The 16,975-nt window shown below is 36.2% G+C and overlaps 1 pseudogene; it reads left to right on the top strand.

Annotated features, from left to right (window-relative positions):
• Positions 1-8,012: 8,012 nt before the first annotated feature.
• On the top strand, positions 8,013-15,279 carry LOC137010545 (cystathionine gamma-lyase-like; annotated as a pseudogene).
• The last annotated feature ends 1,696 nt before the right edge of the window (positions 15,280-16,975 follow it).

Here is a 16,975-nt window from a genome sequence, read left to right as displayed (position 1 = left end):
GGGAGTCAAGTCAAGGCATAAAACTGTCAGAAAGCATATCGATAACTTTTTGTTTGTCACTATATTTCACTGCCTGTTTTCCACAATCTTTCCACAAGGTATATTCTGTAATGAAAAGCACCTCAATTATGTTATTTACTGACTCTAAGGATGGCCATTTAGCACAGGAAGCACAACACCATTAACTCAGGTATTCTGTGACGCAGGTTGTGCTCAGAGCTATTAACTCTACATATTACTGTACATATATCTCGAGTATAGGAACCTCTGACATTTCCATTTAAGCTATACATAGTGCATGCAAAATGTGATCCCTAATCTCTTAAATGGTCATGGGTGTAAAGTTCATTCTATAATGCTTGTATATAAATACTGTTTTCAATGTTCATATAGTTTAATATTTAATGTTCAAAAACATGAGCAAAGCTGAGGTTGCACCTCTTGTGTGACCTAATGTTCTTTTCCTTCATCAACATTCATGTTTGATCTAGGCTCCTTTCATGCTCTGCTTTCCAATTTTCACATATCTAAAAAAAGAAGATATTGTTTGATTCGCACCCACCTATCACAACAATGATGGCTGATCATAGACAATGCCATGATTTTGCAGGTTTTTGCCATTAACATAAAATGCTAATATTTGGTGGTGGTGTGGCATTGAATCCTCCTAATTCTTCTCCTGACCAGAGATTTTACAATTAGCATGTAATTATTTTCTTTTCAGAGCACAGTTTCATGAATATATGTAATTTCATAATTATGTTAGTCTAAATGGAACAGACCAATGTTAGCTGCCACTGTTAGCTACTATGCTAGTAACAATCATCGTGGTCCTAAGTTGATCATAAGGATCATAAAAATTACATTTAGTTGTTATTTAGTACTCTCCTGAAAAGATGTTTACATATAGCCCACAAGATAAAATAATAACTGAATGAACCACTTGATTCTTAATGTGTTGCTATTTGGATGATCATCAACTGTTTTTATGTTTGGTGATAGTTGTTTATGAGTCCAATGTTTGCCTGAGCAGTTAAACTGTCCTTTTCACAATAAGGAAGAAAAGATTTCTTGCTATTTCAGTTCTCAGAACAATGATAAAATACTGCACATTATTTGGTTTTCCTATATGCTGTGTTGTGCCACAGGCTGGTAAACATTCAAATGCTTTATAAAAGCTATGTACCTGTATAAAAAGTGGAAACTGAAATTTCAATTCTAACCTAACCATCACATAGGCTTAAAAGCTTACCTTTGAACAATTTAATAAAATGATGGCTATGAACTATGAGTCATGCTATTACAGGACAGACTAAATGTTGTGATAATGAATAGCCATTTCATTCTCAGAGATTTATTTTGCTTTCATACTTTGATTTAAAGTTTCTTTAAATACTTTTTCACTAAAATGGGTAATAACAGTCTCTTCCCATTCATAGGCGCAGGTACAAAATGTACAAAATAATGAAAAGTGACTTTGGTCAGTATGCATCACATTAAAAATTTTATAGGTGTAATTACTGGATGATGACACATTTCATCCCTCATGTCTTTGTGAAGATGTGCCAGTTCATATGCGGCCAGATAGATCAAGTGGAAAATGACTCTGTTAAACTTTGAGCCATCCATTTGGTTTAAGAAAGCAGTTGGATTTAGAGATTAGACATCTTAAAAATGTTTAAATAGTAAATGATTGTAATTATGGTTATGTAGGACAAAAGGTATGATTTGTGAATGTTTGTTGTTGGTTATTTACACACACCGTATGAGTATTTTTTCTTTTTCCCATGATCCTCTCTTTGTAATCTATTATGCAGTGCAGCTTTGTTCATTCTAATAACCTCTTAAATATGCTGTTTTTATCTTGGACATTGCCCAAAGCCATTGGTAACCATACAAACCAGGTGCTTGAGTGTCGTTTTTTGTTCTTGAGTGCTGTTTTCGTCTTGTCAATGTTAATGCTAATCTTTTCTACTTGTATTAAACTTCTAGAACTCAAATCATATAGTGTATCATATCAAGAGCATGTCTGCCAAATCATGCTAAACTATATTTCCAATGGACAAAAGCAGAAAACAAAAACAGCTCAGAGCTTCACAATCAATAAGGTCCTGTTGTGTTCATGGAACCTCTCGTCATCAGTTTTTCTTTCATTTGTGTTGGTGCCACTGCACATAATAGACTCATATCATGTATCAATCTTTCAGAAAGACAATCAAGGTAATTGTTTTGGTTGTTATCTTTGCAAAGTAGAAATGATTCCACTGCTGCTCGGTCATTGTAAATATATGGGATGCATAATCTGCGTTATTTCTACCAAATTAAATTGGATGTATTATGAAACCATATACAGAGTATGCAATGAAAAGATGGGAAGTGTAACTGCTGAAGTGATAACATATCCTTTTATTTCCTCAATTATGTCTGTTCAAATAATAAAATAATTTTGGCTCTCCAGCAGGTTCAGCTCTGTAATGAGTGAAATCAGTCGCATGCATCACAGGGTACAGAAGCATCTGTTGAGTCAGAGACAGAAGGTACATCAAGGTAACATTCAGTTCTGACAGGAACAAGATTCACTCCTACAGTGTTACTCTGATGCACACTAGAATGAAGATTACTTGTGATTCAGCGGAACACAATGCTGAATTACTTTATTTTCCTTTGTGTATTGTCAAATGCATCAGTGCACAGAGACGGACCACTCTCCTGTACACTAAAAGCTGAACTTTATCATAGTGTTATAACACTCTTTGAGTTTCAGGCATGAGGATGTATTTTGTCATTTTGATAAATTATACACTTTTAAGAAGCAAAAACAAGACATTTTCTTTTCTATAGGACTGTGTTACAGAATTATCAATAAGAAATATATGACAAATTTCTGCATCACAAAGTATGCTAATAATTCAATTCGAGTCTGATTTCTTTTATTTAGCTAGTTTTTAAATTTCTTATTTCCTTCAATTAGTTAGGATACTCTTAACTTAGTTGGGATTATGGACCCTCTTATAGGCCCTCAGACATGCACTGGTCTACTGTCTGCCCATGCATGTACAAGCTGACACTAACTTTCAGATAAATCAGTCAGAGAGAAAAAAAAAATGTTGACATCCTGATAACTGCATGACCAAAACACACAGTGCAGCAAAAAGCAAAGCTCCATCTGATAAGAAAAGCCTCCCTTTGAAAGCAGTAATAGGATCCTCTCCTCCTGCTGTGATGTAATTGCAAACCCACTCCACTCATTAAGTCGAGGATGTCTTTCACAAACTCATGAATAGGACAATTAATTAATTGGATGACAATTCAAACTCCAGTCTTCTTGAAATTACATGCCTTTGTACATATATGTATAAAATGTATAAAATATAGGCTATATAATTATTTTTTAAAAAAGAAGTCTCACAACAGATTTCCTTATATCCGTAATTATGCAGGAAATCTGGGATTATTAGTAGAAATTGATTTCAATATGCAATAAACATTACAATACTATAAGTCCTTATTAGGCAATTATATTGCACTAGGACCTATAATGTATTAAATTCCAAGGTGTACCATGCTTCATCTTGTTTGTAGCGACAGTATAAATGCTTGGAAATACACCAATCAGGCATAACATTATGAACACCTTCCTAATATTGTGTTGGTCCCCCTTTTGCTGTCAAAACAGCTCTGACCTGTCGAGGCATGAACTCTATACCAAGATAGATACCAAGATATTAGCAGCAAATCCTTTCAGTCCTGTAAGTTGTGAGGTGGGTCCTCCATGGATCGGACATCCCACAGATGCTTGATTGGATTGAGATCTGGGGAATTTAAAGGCCAAGTCAACAACTCAAACTTGTTGTGCTCCTCAAACCATTCCTGAACCATTTTTGCTTTGTGGCAGGGCACCTTATCCTGCTGAAAGAGGCCACAGCCAACATGAAATAGCGTTTCCATGAAAGGGTGTACATGGTCTGGAACAATGCTTTGGTAGGTGATACGTGTAAAAGTAACATCCACATGGATGGCAGGACACAAGGTTTCCCAGCAGAACATTGCCCAAAGCTTCACACTGCCTTCGCCGGCTAGCCTTCTTCCAGTTCATCCTGGTGCCATGTGTTCCCCAGGTTAGTGAAGCACACGCACCCGGCCATCCATGTGATGTAAAAGAAAACATGATTCATCAGACCAGGCCACCTTCCTCCATTGCCCTGTGGTCCAGTTCTGATGCTCATGTGTCCATTGTTGGTGCTTTCGGCGGTTGACGGGGGTCAGCATGGGCAGCATGGCTGGTCTGCGGCTATGCAGCCCCATACACAAAAAAATGCGATGCACTGTGTATTCTGACACCTTTCTATCAGAACCAGCATTAACTTCTTGAGCAATTTGAGCTACAGTAGCTCGTCTGTTGGATCAGACCACACAGGCCAGCCTTCGCTTCCCATCAATGAGCCTTGGCCAGCCATGACCCTGTTGCCGGTTCACCACTGTTCCTTCCTTGTACCACTTTTGATAGATACTGACCACTGACCACTGTCGTCTAGCCATCACAATTTGGCCCTTGTCAAACTCACTCTAATCTTTACACTTGCCCGTTTTTCCTGCTTCTAACACATCAACTTTGAGGACAAATGTTCACTTGCTGCCTAATATATCCCACCAACTAACAGGTGCCGTGATGAAGAGATAATCAGTGTTATACACTTCACCTGTCAGTGGTCATAATGTTATGTCTGATCGGTGTAAAGCTTCATGTCTTTAAATACATACATAGCGTTATTTGAATAAGTTGTGAAGCAGGATATTATTTCCTGATGTCTTTTTGTTGACCGACATCTACTTCAGAATCTTGGAGACATTGGAAATTGTTAAAAAGCTACAGTTTACACAGGTCAGCTCAAATTTTATGGGCTTTTTATATATATATATATATATATATATATATATATATATATATATATATATATATATATATTTTTACTATCATTAAAGTTTTCATAGGCTATCAATGAAGTGTTATTTATTGTTGAGCTAAATATTCATTTAACCAACGTTTATCATAATTCGAAATACGTGTTGTTAATAAAAACACTGCTGAATCACTTACAGCACTCTACGAATAAAAAATAAAATTATATAAAAAATTAATTACATAACAAAAGTGAATAACTGCACTGGTCACGTAGCCCAGCACGCCCCTGCCTAATCGCCAGCAATCCACTCCATGCTTTTACTTACACGGACACGGTGATTGGCGTAGAAAGGTTTTGTTGCTATAACCCAAATGGTTGTCAGTAAGAGAGAGCTGTTCACTCTTCTGTAATCTTGGAGACGTACGGAGCCCCGCACGTCACCCATAGGAGAAAAAAAACAATCCGTGCCGACGGTTTTGCAATCCGTTCCCTCAGTTTATAAACCGTGCTCACGGATTCTTAAACTGTTCCCTCGGTTTAACAAATAATGCCCACGGATTAATAAACCGTACCCACGAATTTCCAATCCGTGCGCTCAGACTTTGCAAACCCGTATCCTCGGTTTTTAAATCCGTTCCCACAAATTCATAATCCGTGCGCACGCTTTCACAATCCGTTCCCACGGTTTTGTAAAAACTGCCGGATTTGTGGCCCCGCCTCCAATCTTTGCCGGCAGATTCAACCAGGCCACCTATTTAGGTGCGGGATGCAATAAACTTTATTTTACTTTATTTTACAAAATGGAGAATTTCCTGAACTTCCATTCAGAATTCATTTGAGAATTTCCGTTATTTTTATCTTTTAAAGTCCATTTTGGGTAAAAGGCTTAGTATAATAAAACCACCAAAACAAGTCTTCATGTTGAGACTGAATAGTACACAAACATTTGTAAAACTGTAAAAAGTTTTTTTTTTTTTTTTTTTTTTTAAATAAAGCATTCATTAATTATTTTATGATAAACATACTGTCTAAGTGCACTCATTTATAGTCATAAATAATAAAAAATAATGAATGAATAAAAATAATTAATAATAATACATTCAAATAATAAATACAATAAATAATAATAATAGTTGTTGTTGTTATTATTGTTAGCCTATTGTTACATTTAGGCTACATGCATTTAGAAGAAAAGAGGAACAAAGAAATTAAAAGTCAGTCATAATACACAATGCCAGGTTTATTGGGCAATAATAATAAAGTGCTAAGATTATCACAAATAAACACAAGATTTTGAAGCACATAATTCTTATTAAATCATTGTATTCCGCTACCCGTTGCTATAGAGAATCACTGCAGTTAATATAATTTGATGAATAATACACAATAAAACAATAAGATTCGTTAACACATACCTGGCCCAGGTGAAAAAAATTCTATAGTAATTTATAGTAAATAGCTACTATAGTGTTTTTTAACCATATATAGTGAAGTACCTGAATTAATTTATCGTGGTAATTCTATAGTTGCTGTGATAATATAACAACTATAGTAATATAAACAATTACTTTACCCAATATTGAACTAAGTTTTCTACAATATACACTGCCGTGAGTAGCTACAGTTTTTACAAAACCGTGGGAACGGATTGTGAAAGCGTGCGCACGGATTATGAATTTGTGGGAACGGATTTAAAAACCGAGGGTAGCCTACGGTTTTCAAAATCTGAGCGCACGGATTGGAAATTCGTGGGTACGGTTTATTAATCCGTGGGCACGATTTATTAAACCGAGGGAACAGTTTAAGAATTTGTGGGTACGGTTTATAAACTGAGGGGAGAACTGTAAAAGGATGCGCGCCGCGAGGTGCGCCAGAAAAATTCGCGTATAAACTAATTTAGTGTTTATATATTTTTTACATTTTGAGTGCTATCACAAAAAAAAAATTAGTATCCTGGGGATGTTGGAGGGGCACAAGAGAAATTTGGGGGGGCATTGCCACTCCTAGCCCCCCCTAGACCCGGACCTGGTCTAAACTGGCTTATTGCTTTTAGATGGTCTTCCATGCTGGTTTGCTGGCAGGTTTAGAGGGGCTTGGCAATTTTCAGCTCGAAGACCAACAAACTTTAGGCTGGCATAAGTTTTTGTTTTTGCAAAGAAAATAGAACCTGTTGGCTGAAATATCTTAATTACAAGCCCAGGCTATTTGTGTAAACCGGATGATTTAAAATAAACTTGACATATAACAACAATATAGGTTGAGGTCAAATACGTCATTATTATGCTTAATTCTCCCTCTGAAAAAAAACTTAAAGGATTAGTTCACTTTCAAATTAAAATTTCCTGATAATTTACTCACCCCCATGTCATCCAAGATGTTTGTGTTTTTCTTTCTTCAGTCGAAAAGAAATTAAGGTTTTTGATGAAAACATTCCAGGATTTTTCTCCATATAGTGGACTTCAATGGAGCCTAAACGGTTGAAGGTCAAAATTACAGTTTACAGCGATCCCAGACGAGAAATAAGGGTCTTATCTAGAGAAACCATTGCTCATTTTCTTTTTTTTTTTTTCTTTTTTATACGTTTTAACCATAAATGCTCATCTTGAACTAGCTCTCTTCTTTTTCTCTATTTGAATTCCAGTAGTGTAGACACTGCTAAGTATATTACTTCCCTCAACAGGTCAAAGTTTGAACTAAATTGTCATGTACAATATGCTAGTGCAAGTATATAACAGTTAGTTCAAACTTTGACCTGTGGAGGGCAGTAATACATTTAGCAGCGTCTACACTGCCAGAATTCAAATAGAGAAGAAGAAGAGAGCTAGTTCAAGAAGAGCATTTATGGTTAAAATATACATTTTATATTTTATAAAGTATACATTTTTAAATGTTTTAGAAAATGAGTGATGGTTTCTCTAGATAAGACCCCTATTCCTCGTCTGGGATCGTGTAGAACGTTTTGAAGCTGCAATGAAACTGTAATTTTTAACTTCAGCCGTTTGGGCTCCATTGAAGTCCACTATATGGAGAAAAATCCTCGAATGTTTTCATCAAAAACCTTAATTTCTTTTCGACTGAAGAAAGAAAGACATGAACATCTTGGATGACATGGGGGTGAGTAAATTATCAGGAAATTTTAATTTGAAAGTGAACTAATCCTTTAACTATCTGGTTTAAAATGGTCTTAGCTTATTTAAACTGGACTCCCAGCCCCAAACCTCTCAACCAGTCAACAGATTATCTAGGATACTTATTATTATGGTTGGTTACAGATTACATCAGCAAAGATGCTTCAAGTTGACTGAATATTTACTCAACCACATCAGTCATGAGAACAGCCAGGTCAGTAGAAACACATGTTTGTCTCTTCATAAAGACACCACAAACAAAGTAATGCCTAAAAGTAAAAACAGGTTCTATTTTCTTTACTAAAACAAAATGCCAGCCTAAGGTTTGTTGGTCTACGAGTCTGGACGAGCTGAATAGTGTACCAACTGTATTTGACAGTGTTAACCCATTAATATGATATCTATATAAATGAACATCTTATCTTTATTGCTCACTCTCAGATTTGATATTTTATTTGCACAATTCAAATCCCTTTTGTGTATGCATAGTGTTTTGAATTCAGCATTTTGTTTCTAATGTTTTTATCTGCCAGGGTTTTGAGTACAGCAGGTGTAGAAATCCCACAAGAAACTGTCCTGAGAGAGCAGTTGCTGCTTTGGATGGTGCACAATACTGTGAGTCCATCGCCAACACAAAATCATGAATATTATATTTACAAATGACATTGCCATAAACCTAAATCTCTCACTTTTCCTAATAGGTCTCGCTCTTGCCTCTGGATCTGCTGCAACTTTTACCATTACGCATCTTTTTAAGGCTGGAGATGGAATTTTGTGCATGAATGATGTTTATGGAGGTAAGTTACTGCTCCTAATAATAAATAATACAATTAAACTATTGCACTTGATAGAAAAGAGAGTAAAAATCTGAGATTTAGCTGCGAGAGATACTGAGTCTGTCACTTTTTCCCCACCAGGAACTAACCAGTATTTCAGAAAAATAGCTACGGAATATGGCCTTGATGTCACTTTTGTTGACCTCACGAAGCTAGAGGAGCTGAAAGCAGCTCTAAAACCAAATACAAAGGTACACCTAGTTGTGAAAGCAGATTTTTTTAAAGAATGTGATCAGGTTTTAAAATGTTTCTTTTGTTTTTTTGCCAGTAGCTCCACCTCTGACAAAATTATTGTGGAAAAGAGGGTGGATCAGGAAATATTTGCTCACACGATTAAACCTGACCGTATATATGTTAATTAGCTCTGGGAAGTACTGCTCTAACTAAAATTGGGTAGTAAATATTCCCGTTTCTACAGATGCTATGGATTGAAACACCCACAAACCCTACAATGAAGGTTGTGGACATTCAGGGCTGTGCAGATATTGTCCATGAGCACAACAAGGACACAATTGTTGTTGTGGACAACACTTTCATGTCAGCCTATTTCCAGGTATACACATTTATTTTGATGATCTTTTAATGGTTTGGAGCAGAAAATTAAGTATATGAGAGACAATTTAAAGGTGAGTTAACTATGTTAAAAGTACATTTTATTAAGCAGTGCAGTGCAAGGATTTCCATTATACAAAAACTAGGTGTTCATTTAAATATTTCACCATTTTGCTCATCCCTGGAATAGCGCCCCCTGCTCTTGGAGCAGACATCTGCATGTACTCTGCAACAAAATACATGAATGGTAAAAACAAATGTAAAAATAGATATAAACCGTTTATACAATTGAAAATTTGGTTGGTCAGAGTTAGAATTTTACAATTCCAGGACACACTGATGTTGTTATGGGCTTGATTTCTCTCAACCGCGGAGACATCTATGAATGGCTGAAGTTTTTGCAGAGTGGTAAGGCTGTACCTATTCTAAAACCTTTAAAGTTTATGTTTGACAATCAGTCTGATGACAGCAGACAGCTCTTCTCTTTATGGCATGACTTTGTGACTCAAGATCAAAAGGGCTGTAGTGTAGTCTATTTCACAAGCAGCATATTATTTAATAAAAGAAGTTTATTACTGGTTGAAATAAAGCCAAATTATTGGACATTACTAACAAAAGAGAACAAAAGACTTGCATTATATAAAGAAATAAAATATATAGGCCCAATGCATATTTTGCAATAGATAATTGGTGTATGCTCATTAATTTGGACAGATGAAGCTTATCACCAAAGAGTGTTAAAGGTTCAGTTCAATGTTATAGTGTAAATAAATATACAGAGGTTGTTGTATTTTAACATGCTAGAGAGAGGCACCGGGTGGAATCTTCAAATTTAACTCTGCGAACAAGGAATTCTAGCAAGAATGAAGTTCTTTTATCAACCCTATTGGGGGTCTTTTGTATGGGGCAAGAAAAATGCCTTTCATTCACTTCAAAAGAAAGTTACTTGTTTTCAGGTGGAGGTAATATTCTGTTTTATTATCTGCTGGTGATATTTCCCTTTTGTTATTGCCTGTAGTCTTATTGCTAAGCTGTTATGTAAAATGTAATTTATGCAAATTTCCTTGCACTCCCTCTTGGTTTTGAAGTACATAGCTCAGAGTAGGTGTCAGGAAAAACTTCTGTTCTTTGTATAATATTGCTACATCCTTTGTTTTAAAGTCATTTTTAAATCCTTGTCTTATCCTTGTATGTATAATTTGAGCAAGCTGTAATTAAATCAACTTCATCACACACCTCCCAACTGTTACACTCCTGATTCGATGATTAACCTTGTGCTTTCCTTTAGGTACTTTATAGCAATATATCACATTGCAGATTAATCTCTGACTGTAACACTGAAAATGAGCTTGAGTCATTTGCATAGCAGAAGTAGAAGGTTTATTTTCATGTCTGTTCCCCTATCTTCAATTCAGAGCTTGGTGCCATTCCCTCTCCATTTGACTATTATTATATGTGCAGCCGGGGTCTGAAGACACTGCACCTGAGAATGAAGCAGCACTTCAAGAACGCACTGGCTGCAGCACAGTTTCTAGAGGCCGACCCAAGAGTGGAAAGTGTCGTCTTCCCGGGTGTTTATGACATTATCGTCACATTATATAGAAGTGTATTTTGGGCAAATTTGACACATGTTGAGAATTACTCAAATAACCCATAAGATTTAGTTGATTTGATAATACATGGGTGTGATAAAATTATTATTCTAATATGCTGATTTGGTGCTCAAGTATATTTCTTATTATCATCACAGGGGTTGCAACTTAATAATAATTGTATCAGTTTCCACAAAAACATTAATTACTTTACTATCACTTTTAAAGGTGCTAAAGAGGATCTTTTCGTCGACTGAGAAACCAAAGACTGTTAGTGAGTTTTTGAAAAGAACAACCCCCCTCCTTAACAGCTCATTTCGAGGGAACGCCTCCCAAAACTCGTACCACTGGCATTCGCTGTGTCGTGTTAGTGGATTCATTATGTCGGACTCACCGCAGGTAACTAATAATCTGCAGTTGTTACTCCTGTCTCCTGACAAAAACATTGCATGCGCTGCCTGTAGAGTGTGGAAAGTTACGCGCACGTCTCTCACAAGGAACGTCATGGCAGTGATTGACAAGCCAGAGGGCCAATCGTTTACGCGATGATCGCATAAACGATTGGCTGATGTTTTTAAGGTCCTACCTCGTGCACAGATGATGTATACTCAGGGGCGTAGTTTGTGGGGGGGATGGGGGAGAGATAACCCCCCCAATATTCAAATGCTTCGGTTACAACCCCCCGAATATTTCAACATGAAAATCACAGTAGATCAAATGAAAAATATGTAGAATTCATTTATTATGTAACAATAATTTTGTTTCTATTCAAATATGAGTTTGTCATAATAAATTAGACAAAAAAAAAAATAAAAAATAAATACCCCCAATGCGCATCACACTTTCACCAAAACAACGCGAGTGGCGCTGTTTGAATGGGAGAGTACGGGTAGCACCAAAAATGAAGAGAACCGCTGCCCAGCCGACTATATTAAACTTCTGTTCAAAGAGGGACGTTAAAAAGAATAAAGCATGTACTGAGAAGGAGGTATGAGAATATTGTAATAGCTAAGTACACTCCACAATATTTTAGCTAGCTAATCCATTGCAATTTAGCCATAACCAAGGGCGTAGATTTGGTTTCAACATTGGGGGGGTTGAACGTTGGTATGCTGCCTGTTATTTTTTTATGTATGTATAACCATTCATAAAATTCTAACATAACTGATCCTAAAAAGAAAGAAATTATGTTAATTATTGAAATCGCCAGTAGGCGGCAGCGATTCGCTTTTTTTATTGAGTTAATCACTTAAATCGTTCATTCAGCCAATTCGTTCAAAAGTCAGATTAATTGAGGAAGAAAACAAACACCGATGTGAATACTTCTGTCATTGATAATTACAGACACTATTGAAAAATGAACTAACAAAACAGGCGACTGTTTTGGATACTGGTTACAGTTACACTGATAGTTAGTATATTAATATTATTCCTTTCAGTGCACCTAATAAATAGTCTTTTATCAGTTAGTAAAGACAGTTTCAAGTAATATTGCAAAAATGTATAAAACAAAACATCCTCTTTAGCACCTTTAATTAGTTTAATCTGTCCTTATCTTACTGATCCCAAACATTTGAATGGTAGTATAGGGAACTCTTTGGTATTATAACGCCTGTTGGCAACCTTGAATTTTATTGTTCAAAATCAGCAGATATTGGGAGATTCCAGTCAGACTTGATTGACTCTCGACCATATTTTTTTACTTCAGGTCTTCCATCTCACCCTCAGTATGAGCTGACAAAGAGACAGTGCACAGGCTGTCCTGGGATGATTACTTTCTACATTAAAGGAAAACTGGAGCACGCCTCAACTTTCCTCAGCAGTCTGAAGGTGCTTTGAAGCTTTATATTGTTTGAAAATATTCTACATCTTAAATTTTTAAAGAAACTATTTTGTATATGCATTTCAGTTGTCTTGAAAGTCTTGGTGGTTTTGAGAATCTAGCAGAACACCCGTAAGTACTGAGAACACTACTAGAGTATAATCATTAAAAAAAATAATAAAAATGTTTGTTTATTGAATTTTTTGTTTGTTTGTTTATGAAAGGAATACTAAGTTTAATTTTTTTTTAAATCGTTTAATAGGGCTTATTTTGGATGGCCACAAGGGGGCGCAAGCACTTTAATGTTGTACTAAAAGAAAATTGTGCTTTTGTTGTCTGAACAGTTTGTGTCATTGTAGAACATTATTCAGCAGGAGCTAATGGAACATTTCTTTAGGCTATTCTGTAGTCAGCTTTAAATATAGAATTCATGTTAATCACCAGATGGCTTTGAAACATCATTGTGACAGATTAATGATACTTACGGTTCACAAGTAATCCACTAGAATGCAAGTGATAACGTCATTGAATTATCTCTTGATAAATCTTTATTGATATCACACCTGCACCAATGTTACCATGATTATCCTAGAGAACAGATCGGGATCAATCAAAAACTTGTTTTGAGGAAACAATTTATTAGCCTCCGTTTCCCATAGTGCACTTTTCTTTTCCAGAGCGATTATGACTCATGCTTCAGTACCTGAGAATGAGAGGAAAGAACTGGGCATCAGTGATACACTCATTCGTCTGTCAGTGGGCCTGGAGGATGAGGAGGATATTATTGCAGACCTAGACCAAGCCCTCGCTGCTGCAGTGAGTGTTTCACAACACATTTGTATACATACACACACACACAGACACACAGATACATATATATATATATATATATATATATATATATATATATATATATATATATATATATATATATATATATGTGTATGTACTGTATGTATATGTCCTTTCAGTCTCACTGGTCCCAAATAGATCTACAGATGGCCAGTGCATTATGGGATTGATGTTGTTATCTTCATGCTAAAGGCATTATACGTAATTGCATTTCTATTTGTAGAGCTTCATTTTCTTTTCTGACCAAAGGTGCTTTCACGTGTTTAATGGTGCATCCTCATTAAATTGATTTTGTTCCCTAAAATATGGCATTTTTTTAAACGTGTGTCAACAACGAGATCATTTCAGCCCATAAAGTTCAGCGAGCCATCTCTGAGAGCACAGGCCATTTCCCCTCTCCCTAAAGTGCACAGAAAAATAAGGTTCCAGGAAATAAAGACAAATCAGCTTGGGTCAGAGTCTGATAATTATTCCCATAGAAGCATATTTGTGAGGAGAAAGCTAGGAGTTTGTGGGTTCTGCGTTGGCTTTGCTCTGTGCAGTCTCTCTGGAAGCCTGTTCGCTGTGTTGGACACAGTTTTTAAGCATGATATCGCAGCGTTGCAGACGTGTGAGTGGCTGCTTATTAGAAAGCAAAGGTGCAGCAGTATAGGTTGCTCAGATTTGTACTCCGGTACACCATGCACCCTGTTATTGTAAAAGCCCAATGATTGTGTCTCAGAGGCCCTTTTCTTCCGTCACAAATTCAATGCCAGCCCTGCAGTTCCGTATGCTTTGCTGCTCATCTGAAGAGAATGGAAATGAAATCATGACTTGTATCCAATTGATATATTCGAAATCCCTCTGAGATTATTACAATAGGAGCTTTTGTGATTTGCGGTGAGTTTTAAATTGATGACACATATTCTGATGGGGTGAATTCCATTAGGTCCTGGCACACAGTTTTCCTTTGAGAGTTATAGATCTTCAGTCTCCTCCATTTTTTCTGAAAACTGTAGGTTAATTATCTGCAATTATACGAGGTTAAGAGCTGTCATTTTTTTTTTTTTTTAAGATTAAATATGCTAATGTTCACAGCATTTATTGAACCACTCTCTGTGGTGAGCCTCAAATTGCTGCCTCTGTGGCCGGGTGCTGTTTCAACCAGTTGGCAGAAACTGTGAGGCTCTCCGTATCAGCTAGCTAGTGAACGAAGTACAAACCTTAAAGGGTGATATAATCAGTTATATTGATTATATCAGGGGTGCCCAATATTGTTCCTGGAGATCTACCTTCCTGCAATGTTCAGCTCTAACTCAGATCAAACATTGTTGCAGACCAAATACACCCCTTTGTGACAGTGGTGGAAGTGACCTCTTTCAGCAGGTTAATGCACCCTGCCACACTGCACCCATTGTTCAGGAATGGTTTGAGGAACATGATGAAGAGTTCAAGGTGTTGCAATGGCCTCCAAAGACCTCAGATCTCAATCCAGTTGAGCTTCTGTGCCTGTGGGATGTGCTGGACCAACAAGTTCGATCCACAGCGGCTCCACCTTGCAACCTACAGGACCTGAAGGATCTGCTGCTATACAGTCTATATAAGACTGTATAATAATTCAAATCAAATAAATGCAGCATTGCTGAGCATAAGAGACTTCTTCAGAAACATTAAAAAAAATCTTGCCAACCCCAAACTTTTAAATAGTAGTGTAGTATAGTGATTTTTTTTCTTCATATTTATATTTTATACATCTATAAACCCTGTTATTTGATTGCCATGTTAAAACAAAGATATTTTTCTTTTCAATATTTAATAAATCTAATGTCATGCAACTGGTTTCTTTTTTAAAACAGCATCCAAAAAAGTTAGTAGCTGATCAAGATCCATCAGGAACAGCAGTGATGCCACATGTGGATGAGACAAGGACACTTTTTTGTGGCACATTAATAATTTACTTGGTATATGACAGTTATGCTAAAAAACATTAATTGCCATATTTTCATTCAAAGAATAGGATATTTTATGCTTTTGTCTTTCTACTTTTTGTAATTATAGTTTGAGGTAGTGGGGCTAAAAAAGAAAACTCAAAAAACACCCTCGGTGTTCTCAAGTAATGCACAATCAGTCTTTATTTTCTACATCAATGTTGCAAAGCCACCTCATAATGTTTCAAATCACCTTTCATTGATCAGTTTTGTATTTTAAATACTAGATATTGGCTAGATGCTTTAGTGTTTTTGATTCTGAAGGATCACATCTGATCTTTGTCTGTGCTGCCAGACCCATTAAAAGCCATTTGTAGTCTCTCCCTCTCTGTTTTGTCTTCTTCCTGAACATCTTTGATGGTGGTACACCATAAGAAATCGCTTTGAAGTCAACAAGCACCACACATGTAATTGGAAGATAAATAGTAAAAGACTTATCTAATGAGCCGATCTAACAACACCATCAATAATATGCTACAAGGACAGCTTGAACTGAGAAGTAATTATTTCTCTACAGTATTTATCAGGCATAAATATATTTCTGCAGTGGACATGATGTGATGATTACATTACTAGTCCTGACAAGGCTAATTCGCTGTCTCTTAATTTGCAATGTAGGATTTTTAGGGTATACTGAAAGAAACTGAATAATGAAGAAAATATTAAGTGAAAAAATATTTACATCAGGATGGCAAATATTTCTAACTTCTTGACTGCTATTTTGCCTTTTTATATGGACAGTTTTACTGATAAATGACATTCAGTGGGAGTCAAGTCAAGGCATAAAACTGTCAGAAAGCATATTAGTGCCTTTGTGTTTGTCACTATATTTCAATGCCTTTTTTCCACAATCTTCCAAGGCAAATATTCTGTATCAAATGAAAGCACCTCAACTACTTTATTTACTGACTCAAAGGAAGTCCATTTAGCAAAATGTACACACAGGAAGCACAACACCATTAACTCAGGTATTGTGTGACGCAGGTTGTGCTCAGAGCTATTAACTCTACATATTACTGTACATATATCTAAAGTATAGGAACCTCTGACATTTCCATTTAAACTAGATATTGTGCATGCAAAATGTGATCCCTAATCTCTTGAAGGGTCAGGGGTGTAAAGTTCATACAATGTTTATTAATAAATACTGTTTAATGCTCATATAGTTTGGGAGCTGTATGTGTTACAGGCCAGTAATGGAACAAATTGAGCAAAGCTAAGGTTGCACCTCTTGTGTGACCTAATGTTCTTTTCCTTCATCAACATTCATGTTTGATCTTGCCAGGCTCCTTTCATGCTCTGCTTTCCAATTTTCACATATC

The sequence above is a fragment of the Chanodichthys erythropterus genome, chromosome 21 (assembly GCF_024489055.1).
Source record: "Chanodichthys erythropterus isolate Z2021 chromosome 21, ASM2448905v1, whole genome shotgun sequence".
Lineage (NCBI taxonomy): Eukaryota > Metazoa > Chordata > Actinopteri > Cypriniformes > Xenocyprididae > Chanodichthys > Chanodichthys erythropterus.
The sequence above is the reverse complement of the archived record's forward strand: the minus strand, read 5'-3'. Positions and strand labels throughout refer to the sequence as shown.